The sequence below is a fragment of the Podarcis erhardii genome (assembly GCF_964252035.2).
Source record: "Podarcis erhardii genome assembly, chromosome: 5".
Taxonomy (NCBI): domain Eukaryota; kingdom Metazoa; phylum Chordata; class Lepidosauria; order Squamata; family Lacertidae; genus Podarcis; species Podarcis erhardii.
Window position 1 is genome coordinate 76,345,613 of NC_138509.1, and position 21,544 is coordinate 76,367,156.

The window sequence follows — 21,544 nt, forward strand, 5'->3', positions numbered from 1 at the left end:
GTTTTCACTGATATATGTATTTTATACGTGTTTTCCCCCTGACATCCACATATTTTTCTGCAGATCGTTTGAGTGAAGAACTGCACCACAAAATTCAATTGAAGGCTATGTTTTGGTTCATGCATTGTTTCAGAAATTGCGAATAAAGCAGGTTTGCAGTAAACACCTAACCGCATCAATTTCTCTCTCCTCCCTAGTTGGGTAGGCATGCAGTAGGGTGTGCATGTATACACACCTGTGGTTCATATATCTTACCCTCATAAACTGTCCATCTGGAGTAGATGTGAGTAGGTGAGTGGATTCTAATAATAATAATATTTTATTTGTACCCCACCCTCCCCAGCCGGAGCGGCTAACATCATATAAATAATATAATATGCATAAAAACAAGCAATCAATCAATTAAAATACATCCCAAAATTAATTCAAATAAATTAAAATTAAAACTGGACAAATAACAATCCTCACGTTAAAATTGAAAGCGGTTAATACTCGCCAGGACCAACTGTTTCCACTGATATTATAAGGACCTGTGAGCAGGCTGCGAATCCTCCTTCATGCTTGTTCTTATACAAAGAGAAAATGAGTCAGGCTGAACCCCGACCAAAGGCCTGGCAGAACAGCTCCATCTTGCAGGCCCTGAGGAAGGATGTCAAATCTCACAGGGCCCTGGTCTCTTGTGAGAGTGTGTTCCAGCAGGCCTTCTACTACAAGTATGGATGTTCGTAGGCCCTGGGTCGTATGTGTTCATATCAGTCAAGCCCAAGGCTCATGAGCTAACCCTATCACATGTAGACATTTGAACATAATGCGATCCAAAGGAAGCCTATCTCAGCCATCACTAACTCTGAGCCCCAGCCCTACATCCCATCGCTTTTAGATGGCCTTTCCACTCAACCTCTACTTGCCCTGGTTTCGAAATTTGTCAGTCTTCATCATCAGTGGACAGATTCCATGTTTGCTTTGGGGTTACATCCGCCCTTGGCTTTTCTCTGCATTGATGCATTAAGTTCTTGCAATTCCTTTACTGGCATTTACAACATATGATGAGATGGCACCAACTGGAAATCCCAGTTGCAGCATTTCCAGTTAATGAAATGGCACGTTGTTAAAGGTAAAGGAAAAATGGGCATGTCTTGTCATTCCCCACCCTACTTTTCATTCTAGTTTTCTTACACATCAGAAACGAGTAAATTGATAACAGGAAAGATCTGGAACTGGAAGCCCAACATGTTTAAAACCAAGGCAAAGTTTTCATTGGGGAAAGTGTCAGTTTTCTGACCCAAAACAGAGAAGCGCCAACTATTTCTCCCAATGGCTCATCCTAGTTGGAAATGTTGGTGTTTCCGTCTATTCTCATTTGAAACAACTGACTTAATTCGCTCCTGATCTTCTCTGATTGCGCACTACCCACTTGTTGTTTATTGATCGCTTCACATGGAAATATTTATCAGCCACTAAGCATGAGAAAGTACCATAGCAGAATAAAAACAAAAATACAAGAAGTAAAAATGTAAAACAATTCTCAAAAAAGAAATCAGAGTCAACTCACTCTTCTGGGAAAGCCTGCAAAAATTGAATGTGTTTCGCATCCAATTTGCCATGCCATGCGGATATAATGTGACCAGTGAGGTGAATGAGTTGTGAATGGCTAATTGATAGACAGTCCTGACTGCCAGGTAGTCCCGATATTTGAACAAAGAATCTTATGCATTGAAGCTGGGCGGGTGGATGGATTTTGCTTATATTCTGGACTCAGAGTCCTTTTCAGGGAATCTCCTTCACTCATTCTTGTCATTAGCTGGCAATATGAAACCTCTTGATTGGCCAGGTCTGATATACATAATGGGACTTAACCAATCAATAGAGCTTTACACTCTGCCTGCCAAATCTTAGGCTCTGCTCCAAACTCCAACAAGTGACCTTACTGTCATGGTCCGGTCTACGGGTGATCAAAGTCCCGGCTGAGGGCGTCAGGACCAGGGGCAAGATGGTGGGGTGGGGGCAGGAACGAGAGTCCAGAAGCCAGGGATCCAAGGATCAGGAAGCAGGGAGTCACAAAGTCAAGTGTCTGAGGGTCAAGAAGCAAGGAGTCAAGAAGCTGAGGTCTGAGGATCAGGAAGCAAGAAGTCCAAGGCAGAAAACGTGTTGCTGTGGCAAAGAGCCGAAGGGAAATGCTGACCTTATATCCCTTCCTGGCTCTAGCCACCAGGTGCAGTGAGTTAACAAGCGGCCTCACCTGTGGGCCGCGCCTTGCCTCTCCAGAACAAACTTAGGAAAGCCCCAGTCCTGCGAAGCCCTACTGATCACAGGGCCTGGCTCCTGCACACACTCCTGACACTTACCAGGCATAAGGAATACACAGATCTGGGTATCAGGATAATCCTCCCATCAGGCTGGAGCCTGATACTGATTTGCAACAAAGGATTGGACTGGCTGTCTTTGCTGCCTCCAACACTTCCATAATATTATGATGAAGTAAACAACTTAAAAAGCAAAGGTGGGGAATGTTAGAACAGAAATGTTTTTTCTATTCATTGTCTTTGAAGACACAGTTTCCCAAACAAGCACATTTTGTGTGCTGGGATTAAGAAACAAACACAAAAGTCACCTTAAATTGTCTAACATTGGTCTTGTTGAGTTATAACCATAAGCCAAACCACGGCCAAGTGTAAATACACAAGTGTGTGTAAAAATTGTGTTCTTCCAGCAGTCCTGCTGCTGCCACGCTACCCAGAGCTAAGCCTTTACCAGTTTCATGGTGCCTGTAAATAAACTCCTGCCCCCAAGCAGTATGTATGTATACAAAATCTGAGTGCCACAAAATTAATAAAATTGCTTGCTGGAAGGGCACATTCTGTAACAAAGCATTTTAGCTATTAAAAAAAGACTAAGGTTTTTTAACACACATGCCCTAAGAAATTTCTAAGTATTGGACAGACCTCCAGGGGAAAAAGCAAATTTACACCAACCATGTAAGCTCTTGTTCAAACATGACTCAAGAATGCTGCCACCTAGCAATTAGAGGTGGAAGTTTTGCAGATATACAGGGCTTGGCAAGTTAGGATTCCGTTATGGTATTTTTTGCCTCATTCAGTAAAGAAATGCAATGGCTGAAGTGTTTAATAAAGCCTCGCTCCTTTTTCACTATACACCAAAGATCTGTAAAGAAAACCAGGGATGTCGACTGGGAAGAGCTGTACTTGCCATGTTTTGTGAAGGCAAAGGGCTGTGACTTGGAGGTGGCAAATGCACTCAAATACCCCTGACCTTTGCGTCTGGACAATTCATGCTGATCTCCTGCTTATGTGCGAGCAGAGGATATAATGACATCACTGAGACCAGTGTAGACTACATGTTGGCAAAAACAGCCCAGCATTAGGTTTCCCTGTGCCGTATCATTGCTCCTGCCATTCTGCCTGCTCCCATTTCCTACAGCAACGTACCAGCTGAAAAGACATGCAACTTGCTCTAATAGCCAGGAAGAAAACACCCCCACCCTCTGATCCTTAACAGCAACAGATGCAGCTGCCTGGGAATGGGGTGGAGGAGCTCCCATTGTCAGAGGAAAGTGGATCTGTGGCCCATTGGCATCCTTACAAATAAGGTCACACACTTGGGGAAAGGGGCTGTAGTTCAGAAGCAGAGCACCCACCTTGCCTTCAAAAGGTTCCAGGTTCAATCCACAGAAGCTCCAGGTGTAGGGCTATAATTATTTTTATTTTTTATATGCTGCCCATCTGACTGGGTTGCCCCAGCCACTCTGGGTGGCTCCCAACAAAAAAAAAAAAGCAAAAACACGATACAACATCAAACACTTACCCAATCCAAATAACTTTATTGTACTAGCAATTGGAAGGGACAAGGGTGGCGCTGTGGGTTAAACCACAGAGCCTAGGACTTGCCGATCAGAAGGTCGGCGGTTCGAATCCCCGTGATGGGGTGAGCTCCCGTTGCTTGGTCCCTGCTCCTGCCAGTTCGAAAGCACATCAAAGTGCAAGTAGATAAATAGGTACCGCTCCGGCGGGAAGGTAAACAGCATTTCCATGTGCTGCTCTGGTTTGCCAGAAGTGGCTTAGTCATGCTGGCCACATGACCCGGAAGCTGTATACCAGCTCCCTCGGCAAATAAAGCGAGATGAGCGCTGCAACCCCAGAGTCGGCCACGACTGGACCTAATGGTCAGGGGTCCCTTTACCTTTACTAGCCATTGGACATGATAAATCAGGATCAAAAGTAAACATAAGCAAAAGGGATGCTGCGCCACAAATAATAGGTCTCTACAGTGGTACCTCGGGTTACATACGCTTCAGGTTACGTACGCTTCAGGTTACACACTCCGCTAACCCGGAAATAGTGATTCAGGTTAAGAACTTCATTGCTTCAGGATAAGAATAGAAATCGGGCTCCGGCGGTGCGGCAGGAACAGGAGGCCCCATTAGCTTAAGTGGTGCTTCAGGTTAAGAACAGTTTCAGGTTAAGAACGGACCTCCGGAACAAATTAAGTACTTAACCCGAGGTACCACTGTATTAAGAATCAAACACAAAAAACTTTTCTGGGAATGTTATCTGCCTAAAACCCTGGAGAGTCACGATCAGTCAACCTAAACACTGGCGGAGGAAGAGGGGGGCGGGGGGAGTGCACTGCCCCCAGCAGCGCGATCCTGGTGGGGTGTCATCGTGGCTGCACCCATGCACGCTGGGTGCCAGGCCCCCAGGACATGCGCCATGCCCTGTGGACAGCACGCCACACCCCCGGTATGCATACCACACCCCCAGGGTACACATCATGCCCCCAGGACGCATGCCAGCCACGCTCCAGCCTACTCTCTGCCCCCCGGTGCTAGAGCATGAAGCTCCACCACTTAACCTAGAGAGCACAGAGCTAAATAGACTAATGGTCTTACTCAGTATAAAACCAGCGTATGTTCCTAAGATGCAGAAATGCAACACCAAAAAGCGTGTGTTGTACTTTGGGTCAGTAGGTTTATCACTTTTCCTTCTCGGATTTTGCCAAGAACTCTTGGCATGCCCCACAAATGATTAGAGCTCTGTTAGCAGAGCACTGTCTCCCCTGAACCTATCTCAAAAGTTAAAAATATCACAGACTTTTGCAAACGAAGTGCTCTGGAAACATGAGTTATGTTTCTTTTTTAATCAGAAGAAGTGGTGGATGAATGAAGGAGGCACTGATGATCAACAAGGTGCTGCAACTCTTGTTAAAGCTGCCAAAATCTGAACCATCCCTTTCTGGCCGGATTTTGATTAGGAGAGGGACAAGATTTTTTGCACATCCACAGGATGCTTAATCTCATCTCAGAGCCTTCAATAGAGGTCAGTGTGAAATATCACATCCAGACAAATAAGATATAGATTGGCAGGGGTGGATAATTGGAGATTTATATACTATTTAAAAGTGCAAGGAAGACCCAAATAATTGCTTTCGCCCTCATGGGCTCTGCATTAAGGGATTGGACTAAAGGCATCTTTAGCTGAAAATATCTAAATCAATTATTTTCTGGTCTAGCCTGCCTCAAAGGGATCGTTTTAATTAGGGTACCAGCATTAGTAGAGATTGCAGATTGTATTTCATTTGAACTTTTTCACTTTATAAATCCCTTTTGGATATTATGCTTATTTTGTGTTCTTATTGTTTCTCTCTCCAGTTTGTGTTTTTCGGTATCAGACTGATTAAAATGTACAGTATTCAGCACTGATTACAGCGTGTATAATACTCCCACAATGTCAAACTTAATGACGAACATCTGCTTAACATCTTTAAGTACATTAATTGTGCTCACCACTCTGGCCATACATATTCATTCACAACCATTTCTGAGCTATTCCACAGAGCTTGCAACATGAATTAGGGGCTGCTCGAATCTGAAGTTAATTGGCAAATGAATATATATAATAGTTTTAGCAAAGAGCCATATACGTACATGAAGTGCAAATAAGAAAACTATGTGATGGGACGAGAGGCATACAGAGACTGCTGGGTGAACAGCAGGTTAAAGCCAAAGCAACATCATAAGGTTTTTGCTAAGAGAAGGGAGGAATCAGTGCAGTTCAAATTTAAATGCCTATCTAGCTAATCTGCACTCAAACCTAAACACAGCCATCCTTCAAATTTCCTGCCTTTCTGAAGTTTGAAATGCAGTTTTCCACCAAGTGATGGGTCCAAAAATGCACCTACTGGTGAAAAACAACATACAAAAATGCATTATGTTGGAGAAAACGGTTTTACAAAAACGTGTCTAGTAGGCAAAATTGCAAAACAAAAAAATGTGTATGGTAGGAGAAATGGGCATGAAAATGCTGAGGATTTCTTTTTTAAAAATCACTAACTATTACACATACAGTGGTACCTCGGATTAAGTACTTAATTCGTTCCGGAGGTCCGTTCTTAACCTGAAACTGTTCTTAACCTGAAGCACCACTTTAGCTAATGGGGCCTCCTGCTGCCGCCGCACGATTTCTGTTCTCATCCTGAGGCAAAGTTCTTAACCTGAAGCACTATTTCTGGGTTAGTGGAGCTGTAACCTGAAGCGTATGTAACCTGAAGCATATGTAACCTGAGGTACCACTGTATTTGGAGAACTGAACTTAAGACCGAGAAATGAGAAATGGAAATACAGTGAAACTGACAGATTTCCCCACCTCTAGCTGTTACAGAAATATACTTAGGCCTGCATCACTACACAGGAGCCACTCATTGGAAGAACATCTGCTTTGCATGCAGAAGGTCCCAGCATCTCCAAGTATGCCTGCTGGGGTCAGTCAGCATAGATAATACTGCGCTAGATGGACCAGCCTAGTAGCTAAACTGGGGTTTTTGAGTGTTTATACTGAGCTCTTGGAAGCCCAAGGCTTTGCAGTTTATAACTATGAACACTCAAAGATCCCAATTTGTCTTGGGGCAAGCAACATCCCTAGCCTGAACCCACAAGTTGAATGCCCAGCAGTCAAATGTGTGTATCGTAATATAATTGTATAGCTTCCTCATGCTATCTGTTAGTTCTCCTACCACCAGTCAATAATATAGACGTGGTGGCCATGCTAATCTTCTTTGTATCGTTCCAATTTTAGTATATGTGCTGCCAAAGCGAGCACCACGTCTTAGCCTTTTGGCTAAGATCAAGTGTAATAATACAGACGTGGAGGGCTGCAGAGACAGAGATGTTCAAAGGGCAACTAGCAAGGGGAGTTAACTATACGTGACCTGCTTCAAGCAAAGTATCCTGGTAGTTATTACCCTTCAACACTTCCAAAGCACTGGGGCTGGTTGGTGTAGGTTGCCTCTGAACTTCGAAAACCTTGATATCTGGCTAGTGGAAAGCTGGATAAAATCTAAGGAGGGAGGCAGAATATATTCCCACCTCTGACCAGACAAAATCGCCATAGCATTGACATTAACAGCCTCAGCTCTGCTTCACCTTCAACAATGACATAACACAGTGTTTGCTAAGCAATTTTTTCCCCCTTTACTTGTTTTGCCTTAAGCAGACAGTATGGTTTTTATAATCAGTTAATTTTATGACAGGGCACTTTAATCTCGTTACAGCCTTCATGATCCAGTGGCTATGTTTGTTGCCACTAGGTAATCTGGCATTTGAAAGCTGCAGTTATAATTACACCTCAGGATCAATTAGTGCAGCTATTTGTTAACATCCAGAAACTAAAAGCACTTAACTCTTCTGTTTCCTACTTCTTTAAAAGGGGTGAACATTCTTTCTCCAGCTAGGGGTGTGTGTACAGTGGTACCTTGGGTTAAGTACTTAATTCGTTCTGGAGGTCCGTTCTTAACCTGAAACTGTTCTTAACCTGAAGCACCACTTTAGCTAATGGGCCTCCCGCAGCTCCCGCTGTACAGTGGTACCTTGGGTTACATATGCTTCAGGTTACATACACTTCAGGTTACAGACTCCACTAACCCAGAAATAGTACCTTGAGTTAAGAACTTTGCTTCAGGATGAGAACAGAAATCATGCAGTGGCAGCGGGAGGCCCCATTAGCTAAAGTGGTGCTTCAGGTTAAGAACAGTTTCAGGTTAAGAACAGACTCCGGAACAAATTAAGTACTTAACCTGAGGTACCACTGTATATAGAAGCAGGTTCATAGACAGACTAGGCTCAGGGAGTCACAGGTTCAAATCCCCATGTGGCTGTGAAGTTAATGACATCACCTTGAGCTCTCAGCAGGGCCTACCTCACAGGGTTATTGTGCGAACAAAATTTGTGGTGAAGCATGTATACAACCCTGAGCTCCTTGGAGTAATAGTAGAATAAAAATGAATGGATTAAAAATTATTTATCTTTTTTAAACAGAGCATTTGTTTTATTGTGGAGCACTATGGCAAGCATATTGCTGGACTGTCTGTCGTTTCTTCTGATTCCTCAGATCCTGATTTGCTGTTCTTCTGCATATATATTTTGTATGCTTACCTGTAGGGGCCTATACTTTAGCTGTAACGGGTGGGAAGAAGATATTTTGACATTTTGGTGCTGTGTAACCTATTACAAGTGGAAAGGTGTATGATCATATCGTAATGCAAATATTTTCTCTTTTTTTTCAAAAAACAAGCAAGCAAATAGCACATGCTATAGCTACAGTGTCAAGCCAAGCACAGGCTCATTGCTGTGTTTTTAAGCAGTGATTTCTCTGGGAATGATTGTGATACTAACATTATAGGAGCAGGCGACAGAAACTTACTGAATTATCATAAAGCTTACAGAGAAGCGCTCTGGCCAGAGTGACCTACTGACAACCAGCACCGTTTGTTTGCTTTGTGCTGCCTTCCTTCTGGCATTCCACTTAATGTGCCCAGAATAGAAGCAGGCAACAGGAACATTTGGCACCATGCCCCCATATGAAGGATAACTGCTGTGCGATAATAAGATAGCTGTGCCTCTGTCCACATTGACTGGGCAAGGAATTGCCATGGCATCCAAGTGAGTTTGAAGAGCAAACTGAGATGTGCCAACCAAACCGCCCGGGAGCGAGCAACCTCTAGTTCGTTTCAGGCTCCCCACTTCTGTTTTGCTGCTGTTGTTTCAGTTTATGGCAAATAAGAGCAGCTGTAGCTGACCATCCCAAGGACTGGGACCCTTCTAGCAGATCCAAAGGCAACAGCAGCCCACTCCAGCTGCACCCCAAAGTACCCCACTTTGGGTCTTTGTCATAGGCTATTGCCATTGGGGGAACTGCCGCCACTAGCAGTTGTGCCATGGTCATTTTCTCACAGGTGCGCATTCTTAAATTCAGTTCTCCGCATTTCCACATGAGGTTATTTATTTATTTATTTTGCAAAGAAATTCCTCATGAAAATTTATCAGCATTTTTAATGCACAGTTTTCCTAATATGCACATTTTTGTATGCAGCTTTGACTAATATAACACTTTTTTTTTTAATGTCATCTTCACTAATATATGCAATTCTATGCACACTTTACCCCCAATATATCAGTTGTGGTACACATTACTTGGCTGGAAAACTGAGCTGCAAAGTTCAGAGAAGTGCAAATTTTGAAGAAGGGTGCTCTTTTGGTTTTGGAAAGTGTGAGTTGTGTAGGTTTGCCTTTAACTATAAACTGAATTGAATTCATCCAACATTCCTATGGAGCCACCCCAATGAACACAGCATTAGCCTCAACAGTGACAGAGCCTCCGGCCACTACTAGAACTTGGCAGATAGGACCTTGGTTTATCCTAACCCCCTTGAGTGATACAGATTAAGGATTAGGACTAAGTGATTTCATGCCATCTTCATGAATATCCACTAATTTCTAGGTGCCTACATCTCACATTTGAAGCACTGTTTACTTCCCCCACATCATATGAAATTTGATTATTGGATTTGTTGAAAGCATGCCCACCAGCGTCCTCAAATGGATTATATCACTGTACTCCTCTTAAAGTGTAGCATAACTGTTATGTATTCAGTGGTCTGTGTTTGCCTGACCTTCAGTCTGGACTAAGGATTCTGAGCCCGTGTTCTGATTCGATACCTGATATCGAATCACGGAACATCTCAGGATTTTGACCTCTGTCATTGGCCCTTAAACTCTGAGTCATGATTCGCAGCTTGGAATCTTAGATAGCCAATCATGGTGGGAGTGGGAGTGGCCTAGGCCTTCAGAAATGTATATAAGCAGATGCTTTGTCCTTGTTGTCCAGTTCTGTTAGTTCAGTAAAGGTTCTTATTGTTACCAGTGTGTTTTGCCTCATGGGAACCCACCTACACTTCAGTAACAATACAGGGTACATTAATGGTACCTCGGGTTACATACACTTCAGGTTACATACGCTTCAGGTTACAGACTCCGCTAACCCAGAAATAGTATCTTGGGTTAAGAACTTTGCTTCAGGATGAGAACAGAAATCGTGCTCCAGCGGCGAAGCGGCAGCGGGAGGCCCTATTAACTAAAGTGGTGCTTCAGGTTAAGAACAGTTTCAGGTTAAGTACGGACCTCCGGAACAAATTAAGTACTTAACCCAAGGTACCACTGTACTGGTAAAACTACTGCATCAACAGATTGCAAATAGTGCCTGCCTTCTCTGTACTGGGTCCTTTAAACTGGTAAGCAAGTTAGTGGAAGAGGATTAAAAATGAAGGCTTTTTCTCTCCTTGTTTAGTATGTCAGATAGCAAGACTTCCACACACACCAACACATAAGGAATTATTTTTGAGATGTGCTCTATAGCTGCTTTAATGAGAAGCTTATCACTTTCCTGGAATGGATTTATCTGAGGACAAAAAGTCCTAAGCCCCGATCTCTTCGTGGCATTTCAAATGCAGCAGACACCATAGAAACATTTCATAAAAGCAAAAGCCTAACTAGCCTCGCATACTTTTTCTTGTTAGTCTGGCCTGTATATTAGAGCAAATTTCAGCATGGAACAAGATGTTAATGATGCAGCTGGCTGTGTGTAATGAAACAGATGCGTTCGGAGATGGACTAAAAGCATTTCAATTGAGCCACTCGCTATTTCTGATGATTGCCCAGTCTCCGGCAATTTGTTTTGCAAAGTCACAGGTCATGTCACGCCACACTCCTCTGCTCCTCTACAATGAAGCGTAATTCTGAAGAGAGAAAGGCACAAATTTAAACTCTGGCTCTGCCACAATGGCCAAGGCCTTGAAGCTTGCAAGAACTTCAAAACTTTGGTAAAAAGAATTTAACTACTGCATCCATGCTCTTGCCTGCCTGAAAACAGAATGTACTGTGGTTCTTGCCTGCCACTAGCACCACATTTTCTATATTGCACACCCCTTGGAGATCAAGCAGTTGCTCAACCTTCTAAATAGATAAATAAATGCACATAAGCAGATCTTTAAAATGAGGCTGAACATAGAAAAACAGGCTGGTTCCTCTAGAACAGGGATAGCCAATATGGCACCCACCAGTAGTTGTTAGACTCTGACTCCCATCATTGCAGACCTGACCATTGACCAGGTTGGTGGTCACGGCTCTAGGAGGTGGCAAGGGAGAAGAAAGGATAGCAAAGGGGAATGATAGGGGGTGCACATGCAGCAAATACATGTGGGGCCAAGACACATGGTAATGGCAGACAGGCAAGAGTCCCAAGGCCAGGGTGCATGGGCCAATAACCCATGAAGGACAAATGCTACCAACTCTATGAACCAGCACTTGGGATCAATAGAACTTTCAGCCAGATGGAAGCAAGCATCATTTTATCTGGACTGAACATCCCCAGACCCTGGCTTTTTTTGTTTTGTTTTCATCATCCACAGTCTCCACTTTTGCTATCACCAGAGCCAATCTTCTGGCATCACAAGGCCCCTCTTGGAGACCTGGCAACTCAAAACAGCAGCTGTTTAACAGCAATCAGTCAATATATTGACGAGCAAGGGGAACTGGTGTTTCCAGCCTATGCTGCTGCACTCAAAAAAGCATGGAGAGAGAGAGAAATCCTAAATTCACCCACCCACCCCCATTGAAATGAGAAGTTGCGCAACATAATACTAATAAATCTAATGCAGTTCCCTTTTTTATGTTTGCTTTTAAAGATGTTCTAGCGCTTCTTTCCCATATTTCATTCTAATGTGACTTTCCAGGAATTTTATGTGACTCTCTGAACTATGAAATGTGAGCCCAAATTGTTCAACATTTTTCTCTTACTTTGTTCCAAAACGTAATATGCAGTCTCAGGTTGAAGGGTGAAATAGATAATGCATGGTGTCCTTTCTAAGCCATTATGTTTTGTTATTGTTTATCAGAGAAATAATAAATAAAGCTCTGCTTCCTCCTTCATTTGACTTGGTTAGGGGTAGCAAGCAGTGTCTCAACTCTTACACTGGCAATAGTTATTAGAAATCCTCCCTTAAAGAGGGCACGTTTTGTGATGAGACCTGGCAACCAAACCTTGTGTTGTGGGTGGGTTCGATTGAGTAGCCACAACACCCAATTGGTAGGTCCCTTGATGCTGGGTTTAATCAGGCCAATGGGAGGCATGCTAAACAGATCAAGGGACCTATATATACCTATGCACGTGACCCAGAGCTTCCTCTTTTGGTGCGTGCATCGGAACACCCACCCACCTCTCCCTACTTTTAGGGCTGTGCGCTTGACCTTGCTATGCTGTCGTGTGTCGTCTGTAGTTGGGACAGGGGCATGGCAGGAATTTTCCCCACTTGGCTGATTGGCTGTTGCCATTTCGTTTTGCCTGCCGCGTAGCAAATCATCACAACTTGTAAGGTTGTGGATAGGCACTGGTTCAGGTAACAGGGATGGGAGAACAGTCTTGCCATCCCTATGTGAAGGGTATTCCGTTAAAGGAATCCAGGGACTTGATGGCTTGGTCAACCCCTGTGAGGGAATGTGCCCGAGCCTGAGTCCAGGGGGCATTTGGATGGTGGAGATAGTCTGTTCCCAGCTTTCCGCTTATCCAGGTGTTCACCCTAGGCTGACCTATGCTGGTGCCCTGGGTCAGCGCTACCTGCAACGGTGCCGGGAGCTAATTCAACCAGTGCCTATGCAACCACTCACTTGCTGTAATCAATAAAGTTGTGGCCTAAATTCTGCCAAAACCAGACCAAAATTTGAGTCTTGTCTGAATTTATTTAAGGGGGAGGTTTAAAGGTCTGAACGCGCAAGCAGATACATAATTCAAAGTTGATTACAAAGCGGGTTGTATCCAGCACTGCAGAGACTATTAACAGAGTCTCTTAAATAACCAATGAGAAAAGTATTCACTTTACTAAGGAAACTGAACAAAACAGTGTATAATCTGAGGAGAAATAAACCAACAGATTTTTATTATTCTAAGGCCTTGTACACAGCAGGAATACATTCAACTCAACATACAGAGGAAAAACCCACTCATAACTATGCAGCCAATCAGGGCATGCACCACCTCAGTGAAGATCATGCTACACTTCCTGGCTGCTAAGCAACACCTCCACCCATCTTGGCTGGTTGACTTTAACGCTAACGGAATTAATTCTTAAGTTGCAAATTGATTGATCTCACATAAACAGTGTTTGACTCATGCAATGGGACTTCGCCTTCCTCTTCTCTCCTCGTGTCCTCTCCCTCAAAGAAATCTTTTTAAGGGGCCTTCCAACCCTCTGGAGCAGATTTTGAGGTACAGTGACATTGTGCAAGTGGAAGTCTGTTGCGCAAGCAGAACGGAAACATTTGATACAATGCAGATAGTGTCCCCAAAGAAAATAAGAGATAAAGGATGGAATGGTGGTTAAGGGCTAACTAGACCCTGACAGCTACTTGTTAGGGAAAAGTCACTCCAAGATACAGTGGTACCTCGGGTTACATACGCTTCAGGTTACAGACTCCGCTAACCCAGAAATATTACCTCGGGTTAAGAACTTTGCTTCAGGATGAGAACAGAAATCGTGCTCCCGCAGCACGGTGGCAGCTGGAGGCACCATTAGCTAAAGTGGTGCTTCGGGTTAAGAACAGTTTCAGGTTAAGAACGGACCTCCGGAACGAATTAAGTACTTAACCCAAGGTACCACTGTATATTGCAGTGACCAAAACAAAGAAGTGCAAGAAATGGAATGTTTAAACCATTTTCCACCATGGGGAAAAATTGAAACTCAATCTTGTAACTTTTTCTTTCTTTCTTTTTTACATTTATATCCCAACTTTGTTATGTCATGGTCAAGGAACCCTGGGCATGTGGTTTTGAGGAGGTAATTTCTCCCATCAATGACCAGCGCCAGACCTGCTAAGCAGCAGCAAGATAGTGGCCTCATGCGCCTTCAGCCCATATCCTGAAACCATATTTTAGCATCAGTAAAATCTAATTATGTATCATGTTGCTGAGAGGTGAAAGGATGGCATAAAATAAATTATGCTTTATGGATGTTTTCATGCTTTCCCTATGCAATACTAATCTTCTACTGGAAGAGACAGACAATATACAGACCATAAAAGTTAATTCCACTCAGGCTAACATTTATTATTATTGTTGTTGTTCTGATGAGTGTTTCTCTTTTATAAAATGATATTTAGAATATTAACAACACATTAGCCCGACATCAATTGTAGAAGAAGTCAATTATTAAGAAGTCAAACATCATTGTGAGTTACTGATAAATAATAACTGCTGCTGAATATTCCAGATCTTCTTCTCATTTTATGATCTCTGAAATTTGCAAGGATGTGTTGCGCACATCAGTTATAAAGATTTAACAAGTCTGCTCTAAATTCTCTTTCTAAAACAAACTGCTTTATACACAGCGATAGATGGATGAGATTTGGTAAATTCATTCCTAACAGTCTAGACATTAACTTTCATTATACCAACATAATACTTTTGCTTTGTTTTTGGTTTTTTAAGTTGTGTGTCTGTTTGTTGCCCTGGGCTCCTTGGGGAGGAAGCACAAGATATAAATTCAATAAACAACAACATCATGATAATCAATGCCTATGCATCTCTTGGGAAATACAAGCTGTATCTTCATATCCTTTCTACAACCAATTGTACTACTGGACATTACGCAACATTTCAAGATACAGTGACAGATACCCTCACTTAAGATGGCTGTTGGGTAATACGGCCACAATATTAGGGTGAGTTATTGGTTAAATCCCTCCTTGTATTCCTGCTATTAACAGTTTGTGGTACCATTTTTATTTACCAGCAGCAAGATGTTACATTTATTTATTTATTTAGTATTAAACCCCTCCCCCCCTTCATTCCTTCTTGAGGGAAGAGCGGAGTAGACCCACTGTGACCTAAATAAACTTTGGGTCTGACCTCTGGTTTTTCGAATGCTAGATTTTCTAGGAAAATACAAAGTGGTAAAGAACCCCTGGATGGGTAAGTCCAGTCAAAGGCAACTATAGGGTTGCGGCGCTCTTCTCACTTTCAGGCTGAGGGAGCCAGCATTTGTCCACAGACAGCTTTCCAGGTCATGTGGCCAGCAGGACTAAACTGCTTCTGGCACAACGGAAACACTGTGATGGAAACCAGAGTGCACAGAAACGCCATTTACCTTCCCGCCGGAGCAGTACCTATTTATCTACTTGCACTGGTGTGCTTTCCAACTGCTATGTTGGCAGGAGCAGGGACCGAGCAATGGGAGCTCACCCTGTCACAGGGATTCAAACTGCTGACCTTCTGATTAGCAAGTGCAAGTGGCTTGGTGGTTTAGACCACAGCACCACCTGCATCCCTAGACGTATATGTATATGTATATATGTATGTATACACACACACACACAGAGAGAGAGAGTGCCACACTATATCACATTGTCTCACCAAAAATTTCCATTAAGACAGCAGTTTGTAAACTTGTCAAGCAATGGTTTACGATGAGAGAAAATGGGGAGAATGTAAGACTCACAAAAAACAGTTGCCCACCAAACATTCTCCCATACTGACATGTTTGGAAGAAGAACTTTACTATACATTGCTGGTTATTGTTTATATTAGAGGCTATGTGGGATAATATAAAAGGAAAGTGGAAGTTCATTGCTGGAAATCTGTGTTTATGATTAGCACTATTCAGTGATTTTTTTCTGGGGGGACGCATACCCCTAGACATTTTGTGAATCTTTGTACTTTTGTCCATTTACAGTGGTACCTCGGGTTACATACGCTTCAGATTACATACGCTTCAGGTTACAGACTCTGCTAATCCAGAAATAGTGCTTCAGGTTAAGAACTTTGCTTCAGGGTGAGAACAGAAATCGTGCTCTGGCGGCACGGCGGCAGCAGGAGGCCCCATTAGCTAAAGTGATGCTTCAGGTTAAGAACAGTTTCAGGTTAAGAACGGACCTCTGGAACGAATTACGTACTTGACCCGAGGTACCACGGTACTGTATTTATTTTTCCTTATTTGAACTATAAAATGGTGATTTTCTTGAGTCAAAATGAGAGTACCCCTAAACATTTTTTTTAGGAGGAAAAAAAGCACTGGCACTATTCCAGCAAGCTGTTTGATTGGCAAAGCAGAGCAGAGCAAAGGTAGAATGGCAGCAACTTCATTTGCTCCAGTAGAGTATCATCCGGGATTAATTTAGCCCACTATTGTTTGCAAATGATGGATGTCCTATTTAATTCAGACTCAATAGAAAAACAACAGAGTGAACCAGACCAACCACAGTGAGGTACAAGGAAACAATTACGGCAATCATCCCCATCCTCAAAATGTGCTAAAATAAAGGTTGGAGAAATTATCGGCAAGTTGGGTTAATAGCAATACTGGGAAAAATACTCCAAGCACTAAGTAGAAAATTGGTGTGGAAGAAGATGCAAGAGAACATATTAATTAATAGAAAACAACAAAAGTGTACTTGAACAAGACCAGGTAATATAAATATAGAACATGTTCCAGTGACGATGACTAGCTGCTCTCTAGGGTGGGCTCCTTCAACTTGAATGGTTTTATAGAAGAGAGAATTTGAACAGGAGTAACATGTTTGCTGAAATACCCTCTTCTATACAACTATTCAAGGTGCAGTAGTTCTATTCCATTTTGCATCTAGTCCCCTAAAACCAATCACTTAAAAAAAAAATCTAATTTATTTCAGTGGGAGAATTAAGTACATGTGTAAAGGTAAAGGGACCCCTGACCATTAGGTCCAGTGGTGGCCGACTCTGGGGTTGCAGTGCTCATCTTGCTTTACTTGCTTCCGAGTCATGTGGCCAGCATGACTGAGCCGCTTCTGGCGAATCAGAGCAGCACATGGAAACGCCGTTTACCTTCCCACTGGAGTGGTACCTATTTATCTACTTGCACTTTGACGTGCTTTCGAACTGCTAGGTTGGCAGGAGCAGGGACCGAGCAATGGGAGCTCACCCCGTCGCGGGGATTCGAACTGCCGACCTTCTGATCAGCAAGTCCTAGGCTCTGTGGTTTAACCCACAGTGCCGCCTATGTCCCTAAGTACATGTGTAGTCTTTTCCTATTCAGGTCAGTAGGACTTACAAGTGCTTAGCACGCAAAATATTAAAATATGCCAAATTCAGGTTAGGTCCTGTAATCCAAAGCCAGAACTGAAAAACCATCCTCTTGCTTCCAAAGGGTAGAGGACTACCACCCATCTCCCCAAGCCTATTGAAGGGTAAAATTTCATTCTAAATCCAGTTCTCCATATTTCTACATCAGTTTGCATTTTGTTAAGTTCTCAGCATTTTAGGGTGCAATTCTCTTAATATACACATTGATGTATGCGATTCTGCCCAATACAGTCATTTTTGGGAATCAGTATTCTGAAATATTTTTGTATGTCATTTTCATTGTACACATTTTTATGTATGCTTTACCCACGTATAAGCATTTTGGACACATTGCTTGGCTGGAGATTGTTGATGTCCATCTGTCTCGAAAGACAATGGAGTGTGTTTCCAGGGGTGAAGTCAAATTGGGAGCACTGAAGTGACCTCCCTGAGGCACAAGCCTGGGCTACGCTACCCAGATGACAAGATTCTCCTTCTTGGCACTGCCAATGTAGTCCAAAGGAAAACAGAGCAATATGTTTGGTACCAGCTTGGCTTCAGGAGTTGCCGTAAGGAGGCATACAAGGCACTAGCCAAATGTCTTAGGGACCCCACTCCAGATTTCTGTAGGGTTTACTCCTTAGCCTTTTCTTCTCCTGAAGATAAACCACAAGGCAACAGAAGTTGTTATGTACTAAGCTTGAATCCTAGAACAATAGGCAAGTAGGATCCTTGAATCCAACAACTGATTGGCTTGCAGGAAAAGACCAATCAGGCTCCAGGAGGAAGTTAATCAGCCTATTAGGCTGGTAGGATCATAGAATGCAACAACTGATTGGCCTGCAGGAAAAGACCAATCAGGCTCCAGGAGAAAGTTAATCAGCCTATTAGGCTGATTGTTGTTGTTTAGTCGTGTCGGACTCTTCGTGACCCCATGGACCAGAGCACGCCAGGCACTCCTGTCTTCCACTGCCTCCCGCAGCTTGGTCAGACTCATGCTGGTAGCTTCGAGAACACTGTCCAACCATCTCGTCCTCTGTCGTCCCCTTCTCCTTGTGCCTTCTATTTTTCCCAATATCAGGGTCTTTTCCGGGGAGTCTTCTCTTCTTATGAGGTGGCCAAAGTAATGGAGCCTCAGCTTCAGGATCTGTCCTTCCAGTGAGCACTCAGGGCTGATTTCCTTAAGAATGGATAGGTTTGATCTTCTTGCAGTCCATGGGACTCTCAAGAGTCTCCTCCAGCACCATAATTCAAAAGCACCACTACAGTGGTACCTTGGTTCTCAAACTTAATCCGTTCTGGAAATCCGTTCCAAAACCAAAGCATTCCAAAACCAAGGCGCGCTTTCCCATAGAAAGTAATGCAAAACGGAGTAATCCATTCCAGACTTTTAAAAACAACCCCTAAAATAGCAATTTAACATGAATTTTACTATCTAACGAAACCATTGATCTATAAAATGAAAGCAATAAACAATGTACTGCAGTCATACAATCAATCAATTAGTAGCTGAACTGGGTTCCACACAGTCACAAAAAACAAAACAAAAAGAGCCTCAAAAACAAAAATGCAAAATAAATAGCAAAAACAGACAGACCTCAGCATAATACTCAAAATGGAAGTGTGGCACTCAAAACGGAGCACGTTGGGCTTCTGAAAAAAGTTCGCAAACCAGAACACTTACTTCCAGGTTTGCAGTGTTTGGGTTCCAAGTTGTTTGAGTACTGAGGCAATTGAGAACCAAGGTACCACTGTATTGGTTTCTTCAGTCTCATCTTATTGGCTGGAGACCTGCATGGCAAAATTCAGAGAAGTGTGACTCTATCAGAAGTGAGGGAGAAGTCACCATAACAGGGCATCAGTGTGATATGGCACTAAAGGCACCAGAGGGGCCAAGAATTCTGACTGGTGGGGCATAGTGAAGGCTGGTCCAAGCTCTGTATCTGTCTGAAAACTTGTATAGCAATGCCTAGGTACTGCTCCCACTCAGGTTGATGACAGAGAGACTTTGCAGCAGACGTGAGATTTGTGACTCTGCCTTTCCCTTCCCCTCCCCTCCTACATGCAGCAACCATGCCTTTCGTAAGAAAGTGCTGAGCACGCAAAGAGGCTGTAAAGAAAAAGAATCCTGGCATTCATTTCTCATTCCAGTGATATCTCTAATAAGAAGTTCAACCAAATCTGACTGCAGCTCTGGATAAACAGTTCTGTGTTAATAAATACAAATTTGTTCTATGCCCAGCTCGTTAATCATGGAAGAACAGAGCTTACAGCATTGACACATTTAAACAGAAGGGTCTTTTCTTTGCAGATCTCACAACATAACTCTGGTGGAATTAGGATTCCCACTCCCTTCATGTTAAATGAACAATATTACATCAGCATCGTGTTACACAGAAGTGTTGGGTGTGTGCACATCAGTCACTGTTGACTCTGCATAGCTGCTTGGAGAAAATTCATCTTGGGCAAAGATGTACAGTATTCCAGCTTTCCAGAACACCAAGGTGTCCAAGGCGTTACTGCTAGACACAGAAGCCCAGGATCTGTAGCTTAAGAACATTCAAAGACCTATATAGTACCTATATTTGTGTCTCCAAGTTGGCTTTTTTACTGCTGGGGAGGAAGACCTATGAGTCTCCTTGGAAGAAGTTCTAAAGTGCATTTCAGTTTCTGACTTAACAAACAGATGTGCGAACACATGCTGCCAGACTACTCCCCATTGAATATACATGAACAGCTGCTGAAAAACATATGTCACCCTAGTTTCAGCATCAACAGCAAACTGAAGAAGTGTACTTGTATCGGCTTGATAGCATATATCCATCACTATCACCGCCAGCATAATTTTATAAATAATGTAGGATTAAAGATCCCTTATCTGTACAGTCATACCTCTTGTTACGTTCAGTTCAGGTTACGTCTTTTCAGGTTGCGTCCCGCGGCGACCCGGAAGTACCAGAAAGGGTTACTTCCAGGTTTTGCCACTCGTGCATGTGCAGGCACTCAAAATGACATCACGCGCATGCGCAGAAACGGCAAATCGCAACCCGCACAGGCGCAAACGTGGGTTGCGTTCTGCTCATGTTGTGAACGGGGCTCCGGCACGGATCCCGTTCGCAACCAGAGGTACCACTGTCTCTTGTTTTAATGCTAACCATATACCCATCATTAAGTATGATGGGTTGTTGTGGACAGCCACGGCTTATACACTTGCAAGCAGGTCTGTGATGGGGTTGGGTGCTATGCACTCCTATAACCTGATGCAGACATTCAGCACCGCGTAGATTCCCGCCTGCCCACGCGCCGTCCTCTACAGATGAAGGCTACGTCGACGCGTGATTTCCCCCTCCCAAACCCATTGTTGGGAGGGCTTCAGAGGCTGCCGGGCGGCGGGGTGGGTGGCGGGGTCCGCGAAATACATGCGCAGATCACAACCCACATGGAGTGCCCAGACCCTACTACGTCAGGGAGGTCTGGCTGAGCCTCAAAAACCACGGGACTCTCGTGGGATGCTCAGCATAGCGTGTGTTGGTCTCAGCTTAAGGTGTGAGCAACTTTCTCTTTCTGCGCTCTTTCCCTGCAGTTTCTACAAATCTGTGCGTTTCACTCGTGTAGGGATCCGAGCGCCCCGAAGCCAGCATCATGCCTTCCTTGCAACTGGGGTGGTAGAAACACAAACACGAGTGGGAAACAAATACACAGGATTTTTCAACTTTGCAAACGGCACTTTCCGTGTCTTTCCTCACTGGTCGCTCTCCCCCTCCCCTCTAATAAGTTATGGAGAACAAGATGTCCCCTGATCTAAACGCGGTGGGGGATCCAAAGCGCACCTGAAACAGATCGACCCCCTTCCTCGCAGCGGTAGGGACAGGAAGCGGGAGCCTCGGGCGGCGTTAACAAGCGGAACGGGCGGAGGCGTGTCCATCGGCAGCGATTTCATTAACGGCGCTGCTGGGCTGCGCTGGACGGGGAGGGGGCGGCGAGGAAGCGGGTCTGAGCCGAGGCTGATTCATTCACGTGTTGGGAGGGGAAGTGGGGCGGGGGGAGAAGCGAGGCCCAGAACTAGGGGCTCTCCCAGGAGGGAGCGGGGCGGGTGGAGTGTGAGCTGGAGG

General features: G+C 43.8%; 1 protein-coding gene and 1 long non-coding RNA gene across 2 annotated transcripts in view; one reads left to right on the forward strand and one right to left on the reverse strand.

Annotated features, from left to right (window-relative positions):
- CP (ceruloplasmin) overlaps positions 1-21,544 on the reverse strand; it is a 324,621-nt gene that overhangs the window by 16,352 nt on the left and 286,725 nt on the right. The gene's annotated exons all lie outside the window — the stretch shown is intronic.
- LOC309342429 lies at positions 3,524-20,194 on the forward strand. Its single transcript, XR_014156805.1, has 3 exons — positions 3,524-3,700; positions 5,167-5,333; positions 19,744-20,194. It is a non-coding gene; the product is annotated as an uncharacterized lncRNA (long non-coding RNA).